This window comes from Grammomys surdaster, unplaced genomic scaffold (genome assembly GCF_004785775.1).
Source record: "Grammomys surdaster isolate TR1022 unplaced genomic scaffold, NIH_TR_1.0 126197, whole genome shotgun sequence".
NCBI lineage: Eukaryota > Metazoa > Chordata > Mammalia > Rodentia > Muridae > Grammomys > Grammomys surdaster.
The window spans coordinates 4,400,601-4,416,144 of NW_021621002.1; the positions used below are offsets into that span (position 1 = coordinate 4,400,601).

At 44.6% G+C, this 15,544-nt stretch overlaps 1 protein-coding gene across 2 annotated transcripts in view; it reads left to right on the plus strand.

Annotated features, from left to right (window-relative positions):
* The window catches only part of Jazf1 (JAZF zinc finger 1), a 303,749-nt gene that overhangs the window by 141,782 nt on the left and 146,423 nt on the right, over positions 1-15,544 (plus strand). Inside the window, exon 1 of one of the 2 annotated variants that reach the window (XM_028758365.1) lies at positions 4,178-4,187. The exons of the other annotated variant lie outside the window; for it this stretch is intronic. The gene's annotated coding sequence lies outside the window, so the exon portion shown is untranslated. Of the gene's footprint in view, positions 1-4,177; positions 4,188-15,544 lie in introns of those variants that run through there. 2 annotated transcript variants of the gene reach the window in all.

Here is a 15,544-nt window from a genome sequence, read left to right on the forward strand (position 1 = left end):
GAACTTTACAAAAAGTTTGTTTTGTTTTTGTTGAGAACTGTATGTTCAAGGTTGAGCAAGCCTATGTTTTTAGCCTCTGTCAGTGGTCCCCTTGGCTATGTCACAACATGGAGAGAAAGAGGAAGCAGACAGTACAGAAGACTCCAAGCTCATGGAGTGCTGTGTTTTGTCAAAGCCTGCTCTCCTGAGGACTGATGTCCTACAAAAACTACATTAACCTCTCCCCTGTGACCCAACACCTGCAAGCCCCACCCACCTCCTAAAAGTTCCACCACCTCACATCACCATGAGGACTAAGCCTCCAGCTCATGAACCTTTGAGGACAACTACTTCCAACCCGTAGCAGAGGCTCATCAGGAAATGCTTCCCCAGGAACAAGTGATTCCAGTTTTCATAATCGCATATGGAGTATGCTCTTACTAAGTTTTATATTATACATTATTAAGGTACCAGGAATATAAAATTTCAGAATTCACTTCTAATTATTAGGAATTTTTTTAAGATTTTCATCTAAAGCCCAGTTTTTTTGTGACATAAAACATAATTGGAAATTTTCTCTGAATTTCGTTTGCGGTGAGCGGGTGTGCCTGCTTCTGTTCTGTACACTGGGAAAGAGGAGATGAGCTGGTCGTGATCTACAGGACTTGGCCATGACCTACAGAAATGTGGTGCTGTTATCAGAGATCCACTCAGGAGAGCCTCTCAAGTCTGCTTGGGGCTGCGGGGGGCCTTGTCTAAAGCGAGGCCCCTGGGGACATCTTTGTGTGACCCGCCCCTGTCTCTGATCTCACCCTGTTTTTACTTCTCCTTTGTTTGCCATCTGCTAAATCAGCCTTCTGCAGAAGAGGGCCTTCACCTCACATTCTTCAGATCCTCCTAAGTGTCAGACATAGGTTTGTACTAACCGAGTACTAGGATACTAGGTTTTATGAATAGTAAATATGGAAAACATCTTTAGGCTATTATTTACAGTGTGAAGCCTGGGGCCATATTTTTAAATACTCAGAGAAGACTAGAAAGAAGTACAGCAAAATGCACAGACTGAACTTTTGGACCATTGATGATAGGTTCCTTGTTTCTCATAGTTTTCTAGATTCCCCACTCCTTTAGTAGATTATTTTTAAGCAGCAAAGTAAGCATAACAATTTAAAAGAGAAAAACAACGCTAAACCCGCCTGTTGGTGGCAGTAGATTTGAGGTGGTGGGACCATAGAGAAGAAAGGTAAGAATGGGCTGTGGGGGCTCAGGAGGTGATGGATGAGCCCGAGGTCCAGGTGCTCTCCAGGTGTTTCCCTGTGTCACACATGCTCCTAATGCCATCAGAGGCAGTGGCCTCTCCTGCCTGGCTCTGTACTGCCCCCACTCTCTAATAGCTACTGTGACTATCATGTATGTGTTCCTACTGTGTTCTGACTCTCCAACAACTTCATTCAGCCCTCACGACCACAATAGAAGGTGGCTTTATCAGCCTTGGTTTCAAAGGAGGAAGGGTTTGAAGATTCTCAGATGGTCAGGAGGTTATGCGTATAAATCAAATCCTCTTTTGTCTGACTCCAAAGGTAGGTAGCTTTGCCTTCACAGGCCTCAAACTGTGGCTCTAAAGACCAACTGCCATTCACTTCCTTGGAGCCTTTCCGGGTCCCCACTCAAGTCAGCCGCTCTCCAGTTCTTTGCTCTGTGATGATGGGGCCATTCATTCCTGTTGGCATGAGCCCTGCAGAGTACACCAGGATTCCACAGGGCTTTGAGTGCAGTCAACACTCAGAATCCTATGGGATCCTGCAGGGTGATGGTTGCTGGCCTGCTTCCAGCACTGCGGAGCCCCAGGGTATGGTTGTATAAGGAAATTTAATTTTGAAATTCCAAAGAAGCATGTTAGGTTTTTCTTTATTTCTTCCTTGCTGCTCTTAGAATTCATGGGGGGGCAGGGTTGGCTGGTACTCGGGGTCCCCAGGTGCAGGTTTAAAACAACCAACAAGCTTGAGTAACTCCTGGCCAAGTCTCAGGTGCCACGTACATGTTCAGTGGAGAGCTACAACTGCTTGAAAACTGTCACTAAGTCCCCTGTGAGGCAGGTAGAGCGAGCGTCACCAGCAAACTATGGCCAGATTCTCTTGCTTCTTATTTCCTGGAGGGAAACAGTGAGCCTGTGGTTAAGAAAACGTTTGTGTTTCCATGCCATAAAGTTAAGATGATGGAAATATATACATGCATGTATGTCAGTGTCTGCCTTGGCTCTGCCCACATGTCATGAAGCCTGTGACCACAAGATGTCACTGTGGCACCAGTCCTGGATGTCAGAATTAAAATGGCGCCTCTGGTTTCTACCTCCTGAGAAGCCCAGTTACTGGGTCTCCTGCCAGTGTCTTCCTGCTACAGCATCAGCTCTGAGCCACGTGTCCCTGCACACTTGCCTTGTAGCTCCACAGAGCGCTTTTCCTACTTTCTCCAAAGTAAAATACTTCCCTACTCTTACTTACACCACAGATAACCTATGTTGATACTGTACCAACGTATGTATTCAAGTTTTCACAAAATGGTATGAATTATAGCATAGTTTAATCTCTTACCCAAAGGAGGTTTTGATGGGATGGGAGAAAATGATACCTGCTAAGAGTTATTAGCCTTGCCTCGTCGGCAGTGTGCCCTCGTCTTCTTCCTTTTTTCTAGCTTAACCCATAGGAAAAGAAACCTGAGACATACTGACCAAGCAGAGTCTGGCACGGCGCTTGAGGGAAAGACTGTGTACTTGCAGAGGCTTCGTGGGCAATGTCCAAAAGGTCGTTTTACTCTCAAAGTGGAAGGTAGATTAGAACAACTCTTCTGTAGTGGAAGGGTGACCCCGCAGTCATCCTTCTTCCCACAGCCAACCAATAAATAGCAGCAGAACATGGACTTGGACTTGAGTCTGTTTTTCCCAAAAGCTGGTGAGGGGAAAAAAGTCAGTAGCATGTGGTCACTGACTTGGGAGCTGTCTTGTTAGAGTGATCTTAAATGTACATCTCACTCTCTCCTGCGTAGTGGCACCCATGGCTTCCCATTGCCCGGAGTAACACTCACTCCCTAACTCACAGAACCTGTGAGAACCAGCCCCCCTCTCTCAGCCATGGCCCTGGGACATGGTTCTTTGCACACAGTATGTTTTCACCCCTGGGCCTTTGCCTTGTTCTCTGCCCTAGCCCAGTCCTTTCTCATCTTTGCCCAGCTGGCTCCTTCTTGACGTTTAGGTTATGGCTGGAACATTGCCTTCTCAGAAGCTTTCCCACGCCCCCTCCCAACCACTTCACCCAGTCTCCTTTCCATCCCTTAGCGTGTTTCTTTCAAACAAATAATCACATACCCTGTGGTGGTCTGGTTTGTTTTGTTTTGTTTTGTTTTGTTTTACCTGAATGCCCATGTCATGAGTATAGGATTTCACGGGCTATGTTCCTATAATAAAATTACTTGTGTCTGGATAACTTTATAAAGAAAGAGGTTTCTTGAACTCGTCGTTCTGGATGTCCAAGGGTGTGGTGCCAGCGAGAACTAGCTGGGATCTGGTGAGACCGTGAAGATGGATGGTATGAAGATGGATGGAGGAGATTGAATCTCAAAACACAGGCCCAGGAAACACTGTGGGGTCACCTCAGTCTCTGGAGAACTGACTTGAGGTCCTAAAAGAATGATGTTGGGTGGATAATGCTATGATGACAAACCAGGCACCGCCTCTTACAACACTTCCCGGTCCCAAGGACTATGCCTCCCCAGGGACACACACACTCAGGAAATGTCCAAGCCTCAGCCCTGGCTATGTACCCACAGCTGGTGGATGTTACACCCAGTGCCCAGGACACAGCTCTGCGATAGATTGATGTGGGATGGAAGTGGAATGGCTCACCAAGCACAACTCCCAGGTGAGCAGTCCATCTCTCTTATCCTGCAGAGATCTTAGGTTCTAAAATGTCAGTCAGCTCCAATAATTATATAACTTCTGTCATACAACAGAACTGGTAGTCACCTACTGTGTTCATAAGTCTGTCCTGAAAGAACTCCAGAATAGCTCTGTCCTTTGAGAAAGAATGGAACATGTAGGAGGAGCTCAGGTGGGAGGAGTAAGGAGAGGAAGAGGAGGAGTTGGGAGAGGAAGAAAAAAAGGAAGAGGAGGAGCTAGAGAGGGCAGAGATGTAGGAGGATGGAGAACCACACAGGTATGGAGAGCACTCGTGGGGAACAACTTATAAACTTATAATTAGGTTAGCTAACTGGGATACCACTCTCTTCATATGGGCATCTTGTTATTAATCATTATCAAACATATAAAGCCTTTGATTAATCTATAAGAATTAGAGTCTCATTCTCTTACTGGGCCCACATGGATGGCAGAATGGTCTGGGCAGTGCCCTGCCTTGCAGAGACAGCATGGAAGATTAGCAGAGCCATCTCTCACGCTGGCATCTAGTGGGTGACAGGGCTGGTGTTTCTGGCAGGCCAGTTCTAGCTGCAGCTGGCACGTGGCTTCAGGCCGAGAAACATGGTGGCTGGGCTAGGCAGAGCTGCTGCAGCTTAGATAGTTGGCTTGACCAGAGGCCAATTTTATTTAATTACTACAGGAACATCCAGCTGAGGAAGCAGCACAGACACATTAAATGAATTAGCATATGATGCCAGTGCCATGAGAATACCCTCTGTCTCTGTATCCCCTTCTGTGTTCTCTTTTCTTCCTAGGAGGTCCCACCTGACATACTATATACAAGAGGATATATTTACATTTGTCCCCATGGACCTGTTTCCTACTTATAATGTAAGCCCCCCCACCCCATACCCCCCAGAAGGGATTTCCTCCTTTCTGTTCACTGTTATATTTCTAGTTCTCGGAAGAATTTGTGGTACATAGTAAATGTTCAGTAAACTGTGTTTGAATGAGACAGTGAACAATGAAAAAAAAAGCAGCTCCATGTTGGAGCTTCATTTGGGACCTTAATGGGCTTGTCAGGGAAGGGGTAGGTTTGAGTCCATTGCAGGAGAAAGGAGAACAATAGAAAATGAGGTAATGACATGTTCAAGAGCAAGGGCAGCCAGCAGACATGTGAGATGGCTATATTTGGTGTAGAAAGCGAACCAGTAAGCTTTGGTGTTTGTGTCTCGACCTTGAAAATAATGTTCAATGGCTTCTCTCTGTCGTCATTTCTCCTTTGGTCTAAGTGAATGCCAGGGTGAAGGTGTTGGGAGAAGGCTGGCCTCCATACACACTCCTTGGTGTTGGCATTGAAACAGCAGAGCAAAAAATAGCTAACCTCAGGAGTGTTTGGGCAGCTATGAATGCCCTACTATTCCAGGGGTTTGAATTCAGTTTATGGATTGTCCAGTCCTCTGATCCCTCCTTCCCTCAGAATCTCCAGGTCCCAGTGTGTTTTTAACTCCTGGGAGGCTAGAAAATGTAAGAAAGCAGTATGCAAAGGACTTGATGTGCGCTCCTCTGGCTTCTAAGATGCTAGGAAGATGAAAGGCCGGGTAGCTGGCTGGCTCGCTGGCTTGTAACAGTCTCCTGTAGCTGAGCCTGGCCTTGAACTCCTCATCCTCCTGCCTCTACCTCCCCAAAGCTGTGAGTCAATACTCCCAAATGAAAGCTTGCAGGTTTTCCCACTGATTTAAGGTCATCCAGTCTTCAGCAGAGGACTGACACAGTAGATGGCTAATGGCTTGGCTTTAAAACTAGGGCAGCTTTTCACCTTGCAGGTCACTCATACCATGGCTGTCATTCAGATGTCACTGGTGTGTGAGGAACAACATTCTCCATGCTGTAACCCACCATTGGAAGAGAACTTATTGGGATGCAAGCCTCAAGGAACCAGTGTCCTCACAGGAGAATGGGGGAGACCTCAGCACATATCAGAGAGATGTGGGGAGATCTCAGTGCATGTCACGGAGACATGGGGAGACCTCAGCACATGTCAGGGAGATGTGGGGAGACCTCAGCACGTGTCAGGGAGACATGGGGAGACCTCAGTGCATGTCAGGGAGATGTGGGGAGACCTCAGTGCATGTCAGGGAGATGTGGGGAGACCTCAGTGCATGTCAGGGAGACATGGGGAGACCTCAGTGCATGTCAGGGAGATGTGGGGAGACCTCAGCACATGTCAGGGAGATGTGGGGAGACCTCATTGCATGTCAGGGACATGTGGGGCCTGGGTCTTTGGAGGTGGGTGGACCAAGTCCATCTGTCTGGAGTAAGGTGGCTCCTGCTGAAAGGACGCATAGCAACAGATTGCTGAGGTCTATCTCAGGCCTTTTATAGCATAGCATTTTTTTCCACACAAATCCTTTACTTCTTTGGGAAAAACGATTTTTTAAGTGTATGTGAGCACACATCTTTGTGTGTGTGTGTGTGTGTGTGTGTGTGCGCGCCTGTGTGTGTGTGCCTGTATGTGTGTGCCTGTGTGTGTGTGCCTATGTGTGTGTGTGTGTGCCTGTGTGCATCTCTGTCTGTGCATCTGTGTGTGTGTGTGTGCCTGTGTGCATCTCTGTCTGTGCATCTATGTGTGTATGTGTGTGTATATTTTATATCTTCAAATCCTAAAATATTTTAAATTACAAACTCTTCTAAAAATATCTTAAGCATACAGAAAACAGTGCAACTGTGCCTGCCTCTTTTATTGTCTGAATATCATCTGTTCCCTCATTTTTTAAACAACCTTTTTGTTTTAGTTTTAAGTTTACAAAAAACAATACAGAATTATTTAGTTTTCCCAACCCCAGTTTTTTTTCATATTCCTGACAGCTTGGTTATATTAGTATAGTGATACATTCTTAACTAGAGTAGAGTTCATGCTTTGTTTGGATTTGCTTAGTTTTGACCTGATGTCTCTTTTTGATGACCTGTAACAGTTAGCCAGTTTCCCCATAACCTTTGTGACTGTATCTGTTCAGTTCCTTAATTTTCAAAATGAAAAAACAAAACAAAAAACCACCCTATTCTCCTTCCCCCATGGTTCCTGGAATTGCCCGAAAGAATCTATGCCAAAGTTCTCTGAGGACTCTGAAGCTATGTCAGTCACTCACAAAGCTGTAGATTACAGAGCCCCCCCCCTCTCTCTGTCTTTCTCTCTCTCTCTCTCTCTCTCTCTCTCTCTCTCTCTCTCTCTCTCTCTCTCTCTCTCTCTCTCTCTAATTGTGCTTATGAGAGGTCTAGGATAGGAGCGGCTGAGGGTCCAGCAAACCCTGTGCATGTAGCTGTGTGTATGCTGGTAGGTGTGTGGCTGTCCTGTGGACGACCTCTCATCTTCATGCTATTGCCTTGCTAGGAACAGAGAGCCTTTTCAGAGGCAACAATTTCCTGTTTACTTCTACTCCAGAAACTCCTCAAAGATTAACATTGAACAACCCAGAAGTATTGAGTTTTCTGACACTTGTACTTGTACTTCTCACTGCTCGCTGGAGGTCATGGCGCAGATAGATCCCCAGGGGTAGGGGAGAGGAACACTGCTCGGGACACCCTCATGATTCCCTGCGACTCACTGGTCAGTGGCTTCTACACTTGAAATTACTGCAGCCAAAAGCCAGTGTCCTCTCGAGAAAAGCCGATGCCGATTTCTTTATTCCTTTCCCATGTCTCTTAGCTGACAGTGGTTGAAGACTATGTGGATTTAAAGCTTAAGTATAGCATCTATTTGGGTGGCTGTTAGCTTGGATTTTAAACCACTGTTTTTACAGCTGTAAGATCTACTGCTTGAGTTGATTTAACAAGCAGCCATGGGTTGGTTTCCAGCCCAGGTCTACCACTAGTTGCTTTCAGAAAAGTTGATCTTGGGCCCATTGCTAGGAAAGTTTGCTGTGATTTTTATTAAAATATTAGAGGCAGTTTGTTGTTCTTGCTGGCCACACCCTGTGTCTCTAAACTAAGGAACACATGATCAGTGATTCAGAGATGAACGCTGGAATTAAGGGTTGCTGCCTGGCTCGGAGTCTCCCGGGACAAGTTTCCTCAGTCCTTGGCTCACTGTGACTCACAGTGGGATAGGATTAAGGACCAGTGCCCTCAGTTCCTCCTTAATGTTCCTGATAGTAGTACTGTCCTTGACTACTGCATCAGAGAAGCCTGTAGCCTTCAGTTACCCGGGACACTAATCCAAGATTACCAGACTGCCTTAGTCATTTAAGTGCAGTGCTTCTAAGAGCTGCCCCTTTATCATCAGCAGGATTAGAGTCACAGGAATCTTGCTTGAAAGGCTGATGCTTACTGCTCCCAGACCAGCACATCAGAAACCCTAGGTGCCCCTCCCCCCCTGCAGCTGGACCAGGCCCTGCAGGCAGCCTGAGAAGCTCTTTAATATTCTAGTACAGGATCCATCCTGAATGGCTTTCTGTTTCTGTAAGAGGGTCAATGCTGGGTGTTGGTCCAGGAGAGAGTATCCACAGGGCTTCCCCCATCCAACATGACAGTGGCTCTCAGACCTGTAGGGTGAACTGTACACAGGTGCTTCACACAGTGCGTCTTTCATTCCAGTTCAGTTAGAGTAGCTGGGACCGTGCTGAAGTGTGAGCATTCTATTTGAGCTCTGGGGTTGGGAGATGAAGGGGCACACTAGGAAGCCAAAAGAGATACCGATCGAGGTAAAGGAAATGCCTGCAAAGCTTTTCTCCAAGTGTCCTTTAAGGACAGACTAACAGGAAGATAAAAACTCCATTTAAATGCAGATTCATGTGTAGTTTCAACACAAGCGGTGGGGAGAACAGCAGATGTGCTTGCTTCCACGAGTGCCTTTCTGCTCCACCCCCAAGCCTTGTGTCTCAGAGGCACACCCACAATACCTGGCAATGCCTTTGAACCCACCTGAGTTCTCCACTGAAGTACTCATGGGGGCTTGCTTGGTCCTTCAGACCACAGAGCCACCTGGAGAGCACACTTTGGGTCTGTACTGCCCAATTTTGCAAATATATTACCAATATTACATTTCCTCACAGGCAGGTAAGACCTTTCTATGGTTTCAGAGAGGTTTTCTTGGTGTGTGTGTGTGTGTGTGTATGTTTAGAAGAAAGGAACTGTTTATGTAACAAATAATTCCTTATTCATGAGTCTCTCCACCTTTACTCCTAAGGTCAGGTGGAGATTTAATGTGAAATATGAACTGTCTTTGCCAATTGCTGTACCCTGTTGTCATGCATATGCCAGAAACAGAAGTGACTGTTTTCAATGACAGATCAAAATTTAGTGCCATGCTGATGGTCCAGAATGAAGGTTTTCTTTTCTCCCCCCACCCCTTCTTTTTGCACACAAATGAAATACGTATCCATGCATTTCTGGTTATGATTTAGCTGACCAAGTAGTTCAGTTATAATTATATTATTTTTACTCCTGGAGATCATTACTTTGAGTGAAAAGTTTCAGCATCTAGACCATTAAGATGTGGATGTTGAACAGTATTTAAAATGATTTTTTTTTTCTGGACTGTGAAACAGCTTTATGGGCAAGCGGGAGCTAGAATATGATTGTTTGCATTTAAAATTAAATAAAAACATGGAAAATTTTTTTTTTGCTTTTAAGTTGACTCCCAGTGATTATATGCTGCCTTCTGTGACCCATCTCCTGTCCTTAAGTCCCTATAATGTAGCAGAAAAACATGTCAAAAATAAATCTGAGGGCATGAATATTATAGAAGCGATATGGGGGACAAGACGGGGGACATGGTTTATGTTTGTTTTGTTTGTTTTAGATGCAATACGCTTTAAGATGGATATACCTTTTGTTAGTAAGTATGGGTTTAATCTAATCTCTGGAGCATCTTTGTCTTTAATGTTTTGTATTTCCCAGGCTCTGATTACCAACGTATTAGAGATCATCTTCCCTTGGATTTGAGAAGTCAGGTGTTTGTAACGCACAATGATGATGTAACATTCGCCATCCTGAATTGGGTTCTTATGACCACTGACTTCTACCTTCCTTTAATGTCAGAGAACGGACAGCGGTGTCTGTGACCTCAGACATCCCCAAGGCGGGGGTGAGCCTTTCAAAGACACAAACCTTGAGATCACTGTTGTCTCCTTGTGATCACGAAATATTTTTGTTTCATATCATCAAATAGGACTAGGGAGATAGTTTAATCAGTAAGGTATTTGCCTTATAAGCAGGAGAACCTGAACTTGATCCCCAGAACCCACATAAAGAAAGCTAAGCATGATAGTGAGTCTCACAATCCCAGAGCTGAGACGTAGAGACGGGCTAGGCTAGTTAATTGATGAATTCTAGGTCAGTGAGAGACTGAATTTTTGGTAGCTGAGTAATAATACTGTATGCAAACATGTTCATTCTTACATAAATGTTTTAAAATAAATAATCCTGTTTCACAACGTACCTTGAAGCCAGATGTTTGAACGTAGACCTCTTTAGAAGGCATAGGACTAAATCTGAAACGTGAGCTTTCCAGAGGCTGTAATTGAATAGATCTAACCCACGTTTATGAGACAGGAGACCCCTCTAGATGATTATCTTTTCTCCTCTCTCAGGGCTTTCCCCCCTAAACTCTGTAGGTCTCTTGTCTGTTGACTTGATTAATGAATATTTTGCCCACTAAAATTGGCCATTAATTATTTCCTTGGGTTGCAGCAATAATTACATCTTTCAAGTAAAATCTAATTAGCATAATAAGCAGAAAACACACTGCCAGGTGATAAGGGATTGTGGGGAACTAGTTAGGGAAGACCTACCTAGCTGGTTCTCTGTGCAGCAATCAGCATTTGTCTCCAGCTGGATCCCAGCAGCTGTGTTTAGACTAACTCATCCCAGAGTGGGGGTCACTGTGGAGTAGTAGCTTTGTGAATACTCTTGTCAGGAAATACTACTTAATGGCACATAACTGTGCTGTGCTCAGTAATTAAGTCCTGTTACCATTCATTCAATTATTGGCTTCTCTGTAATCATAATTACTTGACACATCTGTGCTAAGTACTAGGGAGAGACTGGAAGTTAGGAGCTGTTTTTGGAGAAGCTGAATCTGTTGGGAACAGTAACATTACAGTGCAATTCATCCTTTCACTAGATGGTGCACTAAAGCAGGTTCTACCTTTGTAATGCAGTAGAATGCACTGGAGAGAAGACTTTTGAAGTAGACCTTAGAAGATGAATCTAAGAATGATCAAAGAGAAGTAGGTGAGGTCTTTCAGATAGTGAAGCATGTGTATCACAAAGGTGTATCATCCAGCAGCAAAAGAGAGTTAAATTCAGGTACGTGGGTGGTGAAAGGAGCTTGAGGTACCCAGGACCAAGCAGGAGCAGGATGCTGACAGAGCCAAAATGATGGTATGGCCAAAGCCTGGAGAAAATGGCATCTTGGAGGGGAGTCGCTGTCATAGAGGGCTGACTGTCATAGAGAGGGCTGACTGTCATAGAGAGGGCTGACTGTCATAGAGAGGGGTGACTCTCATAGAGAGGGGTGACTCTCATAGAGAGGGGTCACTGTCATAGCCATGGCTCCCAGTAGATAATTGCAGCCATTGTCCCAAACCACACCTGGTGGGAGTGGTAGAATGGAAACCCGCCTACCCACTCCTGTTACACTGTCATTCCATCCTGGTGCCTCTAATGAAGAGCCAGCTACAGAAGAGCCGGGACAGAGCGTGAGGTTCAGAGTATGGCAGAGAAGAGCAAGCAGGCTGTGGAAACGAGAAGATAGTGTGCAAGGAAGATGTATTCAGAAGGCGGGGACATTAAGAGCCACTGGGTGTAGGCCATGAAGGGACAACAATTGAGAGATATGCTTGGAGATTTGATTGGTGCAGCCAGATTGTAAATATTTTGTATCCTAAGATTATATTATCCTGTAAATAATAAAGGAGGGCTTAATACTTGTCATTGATTTGTAATTTAATAAGATTTATATTCGTAAATATCTTCAGTTAGGACTTTTTAGTAGGTCATGAGATCAATTTAATGAACTATCCTAATATTTGAAGAAATGAAATTTATTAATCAAGGTAGATAATATGTTACTAAAGTTAAATAATGTTTTCTAAAACTTGAGTCTTGGAGATTAGTGTGCTAGTTAAAGAATTTCGAATGTATAGCTGGGTGTGGATTGCAGTGAAATGTTGAAAACTTGGTTGAATGAAGTGAGAGTGAACTGAGGGAGGAGACAGCCTGGCAGAGCATGAAGACATTCTGTAACTAATGTTTAAAAGCATACTGTATCTCTACGTTCCCCTGAAAGGCCAATCTCCACCCCACCCCACCCCACAAGATGACTCAGTGTCATGATATTGTGGCCATATCTTGTCTTAAGAAAGCCTAGAAAATCCATTAACATCTCTGCCTTCTACTTTCTGAACTCTACTGATAATAAAGTTTACCAAATCCCCGAGTCCCTGAAGCCCCACTGAGGAACCTGAGGTCTTGTGCTTGCTTTGATAATGTCCATTTTACTCAAACATGATACAGAACCTTCACATTTTGTTTGGATCCCAATATTTCATTTGTTATCTCTTCCAAAGCATTCCAAAGAATTTCATGAAGCACCTTTTTAATAAAGAAAGCAATCTAGTAGGGAAATGTCATTGTTGACAGTCCTTGTGAGGGAAGAGAGAGGATATGACACATCTCTGTTCCTTTCTATCAGTTTTGCTATGAACTTAAAATTGCTATTGGGGGAGGGGGAGAGAGCAACTTTTTTGAAGGAAAGAAATGGTTTCCCCCATGTGTCTGTCCCATTCTGCTGGTCATCTGATACCATGCGGATACTTTGCTCATTTCTGACACCGTGGTGACAAAATCAAAGCTAAGCAGCCCCAAGAGCAATTCATCTCTATACCCAGGTATTAAGAGTCAGCAACATAGCATGTTCTTAGAAGATGGGGAGTACCATGCCTGTTGTGACGCCACCAGGCCTCTGACTGGTATCCACGATTGAATTGAATTCAAGGAAGTAATACGAAAGGCAGACTGCCTAGGAAATACTTGGAGTGTTTCTGAAATGTGTAAAGTAGTGATATGGAGCCATACAGGAAGACAAACATTTTTTTTTAATATGTAAAAACAAAGATAAACAAATCTTACATACTAGTGGTTATATGCTGTTTAGTTTAATTAAGCAATAAGAATTCATTTTCATTTGTACAAGAGATAAAATTCACTTTATAATCTGGAAAGGAGAGACCACTCGGCAGTGTAGTTTAGAGCATTAAGACGGAGGGGTGACATAGGACTCAGAGCTGTGCTGAGCACCGCACACAAGCCTATAATCCCAGAGTTCAGGAAGTAGATGCTGGGGGATCAGGAGTCTAATGTCATCCTTGATGACCTAGCAAGTCTGAGGGCAACCAGCGCTATGTGTGAGTCTGTGACAAGAGAGCAAGAGCACCTGGAAAGGGGCGGGGCTGAGACTAGTTCTACCTGAGGGAAGCAGCGAGAGCAGCGAAGTAACAGGGCCTTGGAAGTCAGATGAGCACACTGGAGACTCGAGTTAGGGCCTTCCTCTCCTGGTCAGCGTATTTCCTTTGGGAAAGGACAAGCAGTTCAGAATCTTCCCACCTCCTCAGCTCTTCCAGAGGAGCACTTCTGCTGGGAGGACTGTCCATGAAAAGCAACTGGCCTCTCTTCATCCATACATGGTAGGCCCCACGATGGTCATCTGCTATTTCTGCCACTTAGGAATGATTGATTGGTCACAACTGTAAGCCCACAGTATGAGCACCAACAGCCTGAAATACTTGTATCCATTAAGATTTATTGGGCATTTACCGTGTACTAGCCCCTGTACTCTGTGCAGTACACAGCTTATCTCCCTTAAATTCTCTTAACAGCCTCATAACGACTGCATAAGCTATGAGTCACTGACTTTTGCATTAGAAAACCAAAGCTCAGCCTGAGACACTTACTCCAGTCATGAAGTTAGCATGCATCAAAACAAACCAGTAACTTCCATAATATGTTGCTTATCCAAGAGAAAAGCTTTATTTAAGTGTGTGTGTGTGTGTGTGTGTATGAAAGAGTTGCCTAATCCTTCTGCAGAAGCCAAGATTGTCAAGCGCCATCTGCCAAGTGGTGAGAGGGCCAGGGACTTCCTGACGCCCAAATCCAAATCCGCATCCTCAGTAATACTGCTCAGCCTCAGCGTGTGTCCCTACTCATTAGCATGTAGAATAGATGCAACCTCTACAGACTCCAGAGCCATCAGTCCCAAACAGTGTGTCACCTCTGAGCCTCATCTGGGAACATAGCATGTGTGATTCCCTAGAAGGCCAGCCAGAACTGCTCAGATCAAGCTGTAACCAATACAGACTTGTAGGTAGAGCCATTGTGTAACCTGAATCCAGATGTTCAGCTCTTTGTCCTGTGGTTGGTTGGTTGGTTGGTTGGTTGGTTGGCTGGCTGGCTTTTGTTTTGTTGCAATTCTTTGATTTCCCTGGGAGACAGAAAGAATGGAGGCTCCGGTTTTGGTTTGGTGGTGGAGGAGGTGTTTGCCAAATCCTAGATGAAACAGGCTCCCAGAATACAAAACTAACCTGCTTCATAATGACCTGACTGTTACTGAGGTGAAGAATACCACCAGCACAGGGAACACACTGCCTGAACCAGTCTTACAGAAAATCTTTGTTCCCAGAGTTCAAGCGATGGAGCCTTGTTAGTTTTAGGAAATGTCATCACTGGTCTCCACACAAAAGAAAAGATCCCTAGTCATCAGAATACAGGAAGACTGTTTCCCATTCAAGGTTTGGGAGTTAATTTTAAAAATACATGGAGACACTAACTCGATCACGTGATTACTAAGCTCGGCCCTTCCTAGAAAGAGGAGGTGACAATGTAAGCAGTACCTCAGGTGATTTCACTAGGGATGGGAAAATGGCTGAGTTGGTGAACCTCTTGCTGAATAAATAGGAGACGTGGGTTTGACTCCCCAGCACTAACCTCAAAGCCAACTATCAACAAGGGCCTGTTATCCTAGGAGAAATGGACCAAAGACCAGGAAGATCCCTGATTTGCTAGCCAGCCAGTCTGGTTGAACTGGTGAGGTCTGGGTTCAGTGACAGATGCCATCTCAAAATAGTACATACAGTACAATGGAAAAAGACCAAGAAAAACTCCCTGCATCTGCGTCAACGTCTGGCCTCTACATGCATTCACACATACATGGATACACACAAACACACATAAACAAAAGACTTCACCACATGGATTTATCCACCAAACATGTACAGCATATTCAACCATTTGTTTCCAGTTTCACAATTGCTTTTGGAATTGGGAAAATACTCAAAGTGTTTCCTTTGATAACTTTCCCAAGCAGTTCTTTTGAAAAATTGTGCCTCTTTGTGAGTGTGTGTGTGTGAGTGTGTGTGTGTGTGTATCTGTCTGTCTATCTGTCTGTGTGTGTCTGTGTGTGTGTGCTTCTAGGTGTACATGTGTGTCTGTGTGTCTATGTCTCTCTGTGTATATCTATATGTGTGTCAGTCTATTTGTCTATCTGTGTGTTTCACTGTGTGTGTCTCTGTGTCTGTCTGTCTTTGTGTGTGTGTGTCTGTCTCTCTGTGTGTCTATCTGTCTCTGTGTGTGTGTGTCTGTCTCTGTCTCTCTGTGTGT